This window comes from Saimiri boliviensis, chromosome 9, assembly GCF_048565385.1.
Source record: "Saimiri boliviensis isolate mSaiBol1 chromosome 9, mSaiBol1.pri, whole genome shotgun sequence".
Lineage (NCBI taxonomy): Eukaryota > Metazoa > Chordata > Mammalia > Primates > Cebidae > Saimiri > Saimiri boliviensis.
In genome coordinates this window covers 116984138-116992398 of record NC_133457.1, presented here as the reverse complement: position 1 = coordinate 116992398, position 8261 = coordinate 116984138, and the positions used below count along the sequence as shown (strand labels likewise).

At 44.2% G+C, this 8261-nt stretch overlaps 1 long non-coding RNA gene across 1 annotated transcript; it reads left to right on the top strand.

Annotated features, from left to right (window-relative positions):
- The first annotated feature begins 3639 nt into the window (after positions 1–3639).
- Positions 3640–5037, top strand: LOC141585713 (uncharacterized). The gene is made up of 3 exons (XR_012519375.1): positions 3640–3777; positions 4163–4258; positions 4543–5037. It is a non-coding gene; the product is annotated as an uncharacterized LOC141585713 (long non-coding RNA).
- The last annotated feature ends 3224 nt before the right edge of the window (positions 5038–8261 follow it).

Sequence of the window (8261 nt, the reverse complement as noted above, 5' to 3'; positions counted from 1 at the left end):
ACCTCAGGTGATCCACCCGCCTCGGCCTCCCAAAGTGCTGGGATTACAGGCATGAGCCAAAGCACCAGGCCTAGACATTGTTTTCTAATGTACAGGAATGGAAAGAGACGAAACTTGAGAATGAATTCAGAGATCATCTTTTTTCATGAGCAAAATTCTCTCCTAGATACAAGTAACATCCCCGAAATATCAAGAACAGTTTGGTTTCAGTTTTAAATATTATATATATATATATAAATATAATATTTTGAGATGGGGTTTTGCTATCACCCAGGCTGGAGTGGAGTGCAGGGGTACAATTATAGCTCACTGCACCCTCAACCTCCTGGGCTCAAGTGGTCTTCCTGCCTCAGTCTTCCAAATTGCTGGGATTACAGGTATGAGCTACCGTGCCCAGCAAAACCCAAATTTAAATCTATCAAACTGGTGGTCAAAGAATATAATTACACAATTGCCCCCAGCTAAGAAAAAAAAAAAAAGAATTCTTTGGAAAGTATATAGTTTAAGGAAGAGAGGACTAGAAGGGGAAAATGAAATGATATAAAGGAGAACAGATTTGAGATTCCTCAAAAATAAAAAATGATGTTTCTCCACATAGTTTTTTAAAAAGTCTATCGAATTTGTCAATCACAGGCCTAAGGCTATTTTACATTTCTTTAAAACCTCTGAAGTTCAAAGTAAATAACTGTTACAACGGTTACATCCAACATTTACAAGCAGAATGTGTTTCACAAAAATTTGACATGTCATTTAAGGCTGCAGTAGTACGGCCACCACGTTTTCACACGTGATCAAATATATCCCATTGGAAAGCTGTGTAATCTTGTTTGGAAATCTTCCTCAGGCTCCGGCATCCTGTAGGAATTCTGCCAGAGAACTTTAATCCAAATCATAAACATAAGTAATAAGTACTAAAAAAGAAACTTACGGTCCAGGACTTTGAATCTTTTGACTTTTAATAATCAAGACAGCTGTATTTTTCTTTTGTTTAAAAAGTAGAGACGACTGGCCGGGCATGGTGGCTCATGCCCGTAATCCCAGCACTTTGGGAGTTTGAGGTGGGCGGATCACTTGTGGTCAGGAGTTTGAGAACAGCCTGACTAATATGGTGAAACCCTGTCTCACAGAGTGAGATTCTGTCTCAAAAAATAAACAAAGAAAAATGAAAAATAGAGACTGGGGTCTCACAATATTGCTCAGGTTGGTCTCAAACTCCTGGGCTCAAATGATGCTCCCACCTTAGTCTCCCAAAATGAAAGCCGTATTTTCTTTTATTTATTTATTTATTTATTTATTTAGACTGATTCTCACTCTTGTTGCCCAGGCTGGAGAGCAGTGGCACAATCTTGGCTCACTGCAACCTCCACCTCCTAGGTTCGAGCGATTCTCCTGCCTCAGCCTCCCCAGCAGCTGGGATTACAGGCACCTGCCACCACACCTGGCTAATTTTTGTACTTTTGTAGAGATGGGGTTTCTCCATGTTGGCCAGGTTGGTCTCGAACTTCTGACCTCAGGTGATCCGTTCACCTTGGCCTTCCAAAGTGCTGAGATTACAGGGGTGAGACACCGAGCCTGGCCTGAAAGCTATATTTTCAAAATGGACAAGTGTTCACCTATTCTACCTCCAACTGTGTTTTCAGTATATACAGGCATCCATGAAGTCTGGAAACAAAGAATCTACGTCATTACACACATTTTCCATTTGTAAAAATTAGAATACATACAATAGAATAGAGTATAATAGAATAAAGTAGAATAAAACAGAACAAAGTAAAATGAAATAAATTAAATAACACTATGTCTCCAGACTTTATGAAAATCTTTTACTTGAACTTGAGGATGTGCCGAGGCCGTGGAGTGGCTGGATGGAATGGGAACTGCACTGTAGGAAGTGGTGCTTTTCTGATGCTGCTAATTAAGGAATGTGGAAGCCTTCTTTCTGAGTCAGCTTGGCGGGATGTAGAATTCTGTCCTGCTCAGTGCTTACATGATGATTGCATGAAACTTTAGAAATAAACCAGGGTATCTTACCACTTAACACTTAAAAGGCAAGAGGTGGTGTGTGTTTATATGTGTGTGTGTGTGTGTGTGTGTGTGTGTGTGTGTGTTTAAATGGTTCCTATCTTTAAAATGGTTAGTTGCAGCTGGCATTTTTATCAGCTGATCATATTTACAGCACAGTCTCAGATGGCATGGCGCTGTCCCAAAAGATCTGGACCATTTAGGAGCTCATATATTAAGGTACACAGGCTTATCACAGCATTCTGAGGATTCACGAGAATTACACGGCAAGAAAAACTTTTCTGTGGGACTGTTTACTCTTCTTATTTTTAATTTCTTTTTGGTAAGATAAATGTTAATTTGTTTCAAAGGTAATACAAGTATATTATGAAAAATAATTAGAGAAAAATAGAAAGTAGGAAAAGTCATGCATATTCCATTATTGAAAAACAACCATTAAAAATTTAAAAAAATATAATGTGTCATGGGATTAAGGGTAAAAAAAGAAAACAATTTAAATAAAAGTTTTGAAATGTATGTGAAAGCAGAGAGAACAGTAAAAATAATACAATGAGCAACACCCATACATGGTGCCTGGTTCTAGTTTCAAGATGTTAATAACTTTTGCTTCAATTCTCCTGTTTTCTTTTTAAAATTTACTCAAGTATTATAAATTCTCGTCTGTCACTCTTCTCCACGCTTCAGTATACATCTTTATATGTATACATATTCTGTAATAATCCATAATGTCATTATTGAAGTTAATGAAATTAAGTTTTTTTGGTTTCATATAATATTGTCCATACTAAAATTTTTTTCTGATAAGAAAACCAATTTTAATATTTGTATGTATATTACAATCTTTTTTCTCTTACTAATAGAAGAAATTAGAGTTCATTAAAAATACAACTTTGTATCTCGGGTTTTTTTATTTGCTTATTTCCCAATGGCCTATTTTTCAAAACTTTCTAATTTTAAAATGGCTGTGTGCAATCGTGTGGGGATACATAACTTGGATGACTAACCATCCCTTTATTTGTGTGCCTCCACACATGTATGGAGAGTGAGTGTGTATTTCTCTTCCCCTCTGGTAACTTCGCAGTAAATCTTGTTACCACGAAGATTTTTATTCCTAACACCTTTTCCTACGTGAGGGTTGTTTCCTTAGGATTGATTCCAGGAGTGTTATTGCTGCATCCAAACGTATGAACATTTGTAAGGTCCTTGACTTGTCTCATTGAGTTGTTTACAAAAGGACTGTACCAATTTACACTTCCACTTACAAAGGATCAGAGAGCCTCTATTAAAATGTTTAAAGGCCGGGCTTTTCAGAGCTCTTAGAAATCTCTGGCTGTAAGAGGCTGACTTAGGTTTCTCATATGGTCATAGTCATCTCAAAATAAATAAATAGGCATTTTCTATAGCTATAAAAACATGGCATGCGCAGATTGCCAAACAACCACAAAGTAACTTTGATTAAAGGAGGAAACTGGTCTGCTTGTTGAAAATGTGGTAATGAGACAGTTTCCACCCAGCCGGGAAGCGCGGCCCGGAGGGGGAGGGGAGCCTGCATTTCTTCATGCCTCTACCCATCCTGAAGAAGGTAGAAAGGAACAGGTCAGCAGCGTTCTCTTCGTTTACTTTGTAATTTTTTTTAAGCCGAATGCTTAATTTGTTTCCATATGCCCGAGTTGATGATGCAAAAAACACGGTTGAAAACGAGCAGAAAACTTCTGGTGGGCAGGGGCTTCCTGTAAACAAGCCCCAGAGTACTGGGTAAGAGAGGATTAGGGTAGAGCCATTTTAGCTGCGACTCCAAATTCTACTTTGTTTCCTTGGGGACATGCTGTTTTTATTTGTGGGCTTCAAATAAAAGTACTGCAGAAACTTTTTTTTCTGTTCAAAACATTCTCATTTTCTTTAAGGAATGTATCCTATCAGTTACAAGTCTTTGTAGGAAATTCAGCTGCCTTGCTTTGGAGAAGTCTATGTGTCATTTTGTTTTCTTTTTCTTGAGTCAAGGAGAAAGAAAAACTCATTACTGTTGTTTATATGAGGACCAAAAAAAAAAAAAAAAAAAGGAAGTTGATAAGAAACACTTAGCATGAAGGTCTTTAAAATCCAGCCTCTGAATTTTTAATTCCCTCTCCTCCTTTTTTAGGAAACAGAAGAGGAAAGACGTTCTTATTATCCTGGTTCGCATTTCAATGTTTTCACCCCACTCGACCAGGAAGGACGAAGTCATTCCTCAAAGCAGGTGGGAGCAAAACATAATCTCTTAAAATATTTTTAAGAGGACATGCGGACTTGGTCTTTATGGGAAAAAAAAATGTCAATAAAATGTGCTAACCACATTAAAAAAAGGAGCCAAAGGGATTAGCCCACGTTGAAGGGCGGTATCAGAACAGGTTGCCTTCCAGGGAGAATCCTGGTTGACGTCATTTTGGCGGACGTTTATTGCGTGATTGCCATGTGCCAGGCACCGTTTTAAGGCTTCATGGTGATGAGAGCATGTAACCCTCGGGACCTGCCATTCTGCAGGTGAGGCTGGGAAGACGGTGAGGCCCCGGCCCGGGGCTCCCAGCGGTTGAGGGCGGCGGCAGGATTTGAATCCAGGCGGTCTTGGAGACCGGGTTCTGAGAAAACCGGCTGTGTGAGTGCTGGGGGACCGCTGGGGAAAAGCCCCCCGCGGGAAGTGGTGAAGAGGCTTTGGGTCAACTCAGTTCGGAGCGCCAGTGTAGACACGTGGCTACAGAGTGTCCTGGGCGCCGCTCAGGGGTGTGGCTGCGACCCTAATCTCATCCCCGGCCTTTCCCAGGCTCAGGGTCCTGTGGGAGGGTGTGGTTGGGGAGGACACTCCTTCCCCGGAGCTCGCCAGTTTCACCTTCTTCCCTGCGGTGGGTCGTCCGCACCTCCCCCTCGTCTCCTAGGCCTGGCTCGACCTCCAGTTTGGAGAAGATGCTCCAGCTCCAACCTTCTGTGAGGATTCCCGGCTCAAGGTATACTCTGCAAAGAATTCCACTTGCTTTGTCTACACTAGGCGATGTAGCTGAGGATTGAGCGACTCAGGTTTCGGAGGAGCTGGATCCGGGTTCAGATCTGATCTCTCCCTTCCCTGCTCTGAACACCCTCCCGTATTGCGCCCTGGCAGGGCCGCGCGCGGGTGAAGGAGCGTCTTTGGATGTCCTCCCTGCTGTGCAGAGCCGGCAGGTTCTGCGGCCGCGGGCCATGGTCGGGATCATAAAGGTGTGCCTTAATTGAGCGCCTACTGTATGCCAACCCCCACCTCTCCCACCCCGTTACCACGAGGGAGGTCTTGCGTATTCCTCCCAAATTCACTTGTCAGCGAGTGCTATTTTTAAATTTTATTTTTATATTTTTGTATTTAATTAATAAGACGGAGTATCGCTCTGTCGCCCAGGCTGGAGTGCAGTGGCACCATCTCAGCTCACTGCAACCTGCATTTCCCGGGTTCAAGTGCTTCTTCTGCCTCAGCCTCCCACTACAGGCGGGTGCCACCAGGCTCGTCTAATTAAAAAAAATTTTTTTTAGATGGCGTTTCGATCTTGTTACCCAGGCTGGAGGGCAGTGGCACGATTTTGGCTTTTTGCAACCTCTGCCTCCCGGTTTCAAGCGATTCTCCTGCCTTAGCCTCCCAAGCAGCTGGGATTATAGGCATGTGCCACCAGGCCTGGCTACTTTTGTATTTTTAGTAGAGACGGGTTTCTCCATGTTGGTCAGGTTGATCTGGAACTGCCGACCTCAGGTGATCCGCCTGCCTCAGCCTGGGATTACAGGCGTGATCCACCTCGCCCGGCCCTTAATTTTTATTCTACTTTTTAAAATAATAAATTGAAATGGGGGTCTTGCATTGTTGCCAGGGCTTGTCTTGAACTCCTGGACTCAAGCAGTCCTCCTGCCTCGGGCTCCCAAAGTACTAGGATTACAGACTTCAGCCACCATGCCTCGCTAACTTTTGTATTTTGGGCCCTTCGGGAGTTCTGTTACCCCCATCTGTAAAATGGGGGAAATGGAGTCAAAGACAGTTCAACAGAAGTCGCAAACCGGCACAGCCCGGGAATCCAGTTTTGGTTTGAGCCCAGAGAGCCATTTTTTTTCTTTCTTTCTTTCTTTCTTTCTTTCTTTCTTTCCTTCCTTTTCTTTCCTTTTCTTTCCTTTCTTCTTTCCTTTCTTCTTTCTTTCTTTCTTTCTTTTTTTTTTTTTTTTTTGATACGGAGTTTCGCCCTTGTTACCCAGGCTGGAGTGCAATGGCGCGATCTCGGCTCACCGCAACCTCCGCCTCCTGGGCTCAGGCAATTCTCCTGCCTCAGCCTCCTGAGTAGCTGGGATTACAGGCACGCGCCACCATGCCCAGCTAATTTTTTGCGCTTTTAGTAGAGACGGGGTTTCACCATGTTGACCAGGATGGTCTCGATCTCTCGACCTCGTGATCCACCCGCCTCGGCCTCCCAAAGTGCTGGGATTACAGGCTTGAGCCACCGCGCCCGGCCTTCTTCTTCTTCTTCTTTTTTTTTTTTTTTTAAGACGGTGTTTCACCGTGTTGGTCAGGTTGGTTTTGAACTCCCGACCTCAGGTGATCCGCCCGCCTTGTTCTCCGAAGTGATTGGATTACAGGCGTAAGCCACCACGCCTGGCCGAGAGCCATTTTCAAACGCTGAGCCCTGACCTGCTGCGGGGGTCACCGCTCCAAGGTGCCACTTTCTGCTCTGGGAGACCCGGATTCTGAGTCCGCCGGGGGATCCCGAAACGGAGTATGGCGTGCTTGCTGCAGAGTCAATGCCCAACCAGTGATTGTCACTATTTTTTTATTTTCCTAAGGCCAGGGTCAACCACTTAGGACAGAGAAGAATGGTATGAGTCATCATGCTTTTGGCCTTAGATCTGGGCTACAATCCCACTTTCTTCTAGTTGTAGACCTTCCAGTAACAGAAGTTGTCAGAAAGTTAGCTAACCCCAGGCCTCAGTTTCCTCATCTGCAAATGGATTTAAGCATGAAAGTTACCAGGAGAACTAAGTAACACCATAATATAAATTAGCTTTAAAGCCAAGAGTGGCACAAAGCGGGGTACAGTAAATTATTTTGTTTTTCCTCTTTTATTATTATTATTATTATTATGAGGCAGAGTCTCGCTCTGTTGCCCAGGCTGGAGTGCAGTGGCTCAATCTCTGCTGACTGCAACTTGCACCTCCAGGATTCAAGCGATTCCTGTGCTTCTGCCTCCCAAGTAGCTGGGATTATAGACGTGTACCACCACACCTGGCTAATTTTTGTATTTTTAGTAGAGGCAGGGTTTCCCCATGTTGGCCAGACTGGTCTGGAATTCCTGAACTCAAGTGATCCTTCTGCCTCAGCCTCCCAAAGTGCTGGGATTACAGGTATAAGCCACTGCACCTGGGCTGTTTTTCCCCTTCTTTTTTTTTTTTTGAGACGGAGTTTCGCTCTTGTTACCCAGGCTGGAGTGCAGTGGCGCGATCTCGGCTCACCGCAACCTCCGCCTCCTGGGTTCAAGCAATTCTCCTGCCTCAGCCTCCTGAGTAGCTGGGACTACAGTCACGTGCCACCATGCCCAGCTAGTTTTTTGTACTTTTAGTAGAGACGGGGTTTCACCATGTTGACCAGAATGGTCTCGATCTCTTGACCTCGTGATCCACCCGCCTCGGCCTCCCAAAGTGCTGGGATTACAGGCTTGAGCCACCGCGCCCGGCCATGTTTTTCCCCTTCTTATCCCTCATCTTCTCCTCCCACTTTTTCTTACTTATTTAATTAATATTTTGAGACTGTCGCCCAGGCTGGACTGCAGTGGCATAAACACTGCTCATTGCAGCCTCGACCTCTTGAGCTCAAATTATCTTTCTGTCTCAGCCTCCTGAGTAGCTGGGACTGTAGGTGCGTGTCACCACGCCTGGCTGATTTTTGTATTTTATTTTGAGTTGGAGTTTAGCTCTTCTTTTTTTTTTTTTTTTTTTTTTTTGAGACGGAGTTTCGCTCTTGTTACCCAGGCTGGAGTGCAATGGTGCGATCTCGGCTCATCGCAACCTCCGCCTCCTGGGTTCAGGCAATTCTCCTGCCTCAGCCTCCTGAGTAGCTGGGATTACAGGCATGCGCCACCATGCCCAGCTAATTTTTTGTATTTTTAGTAGAGACGGGGTTTCACCATGTTGACCAGGATGGTCTCAATCTCTTGACCTCGTGATCCACCTGCCTCGGCCTCCCAAAGTGCTGGGATTACAGGCTTGAG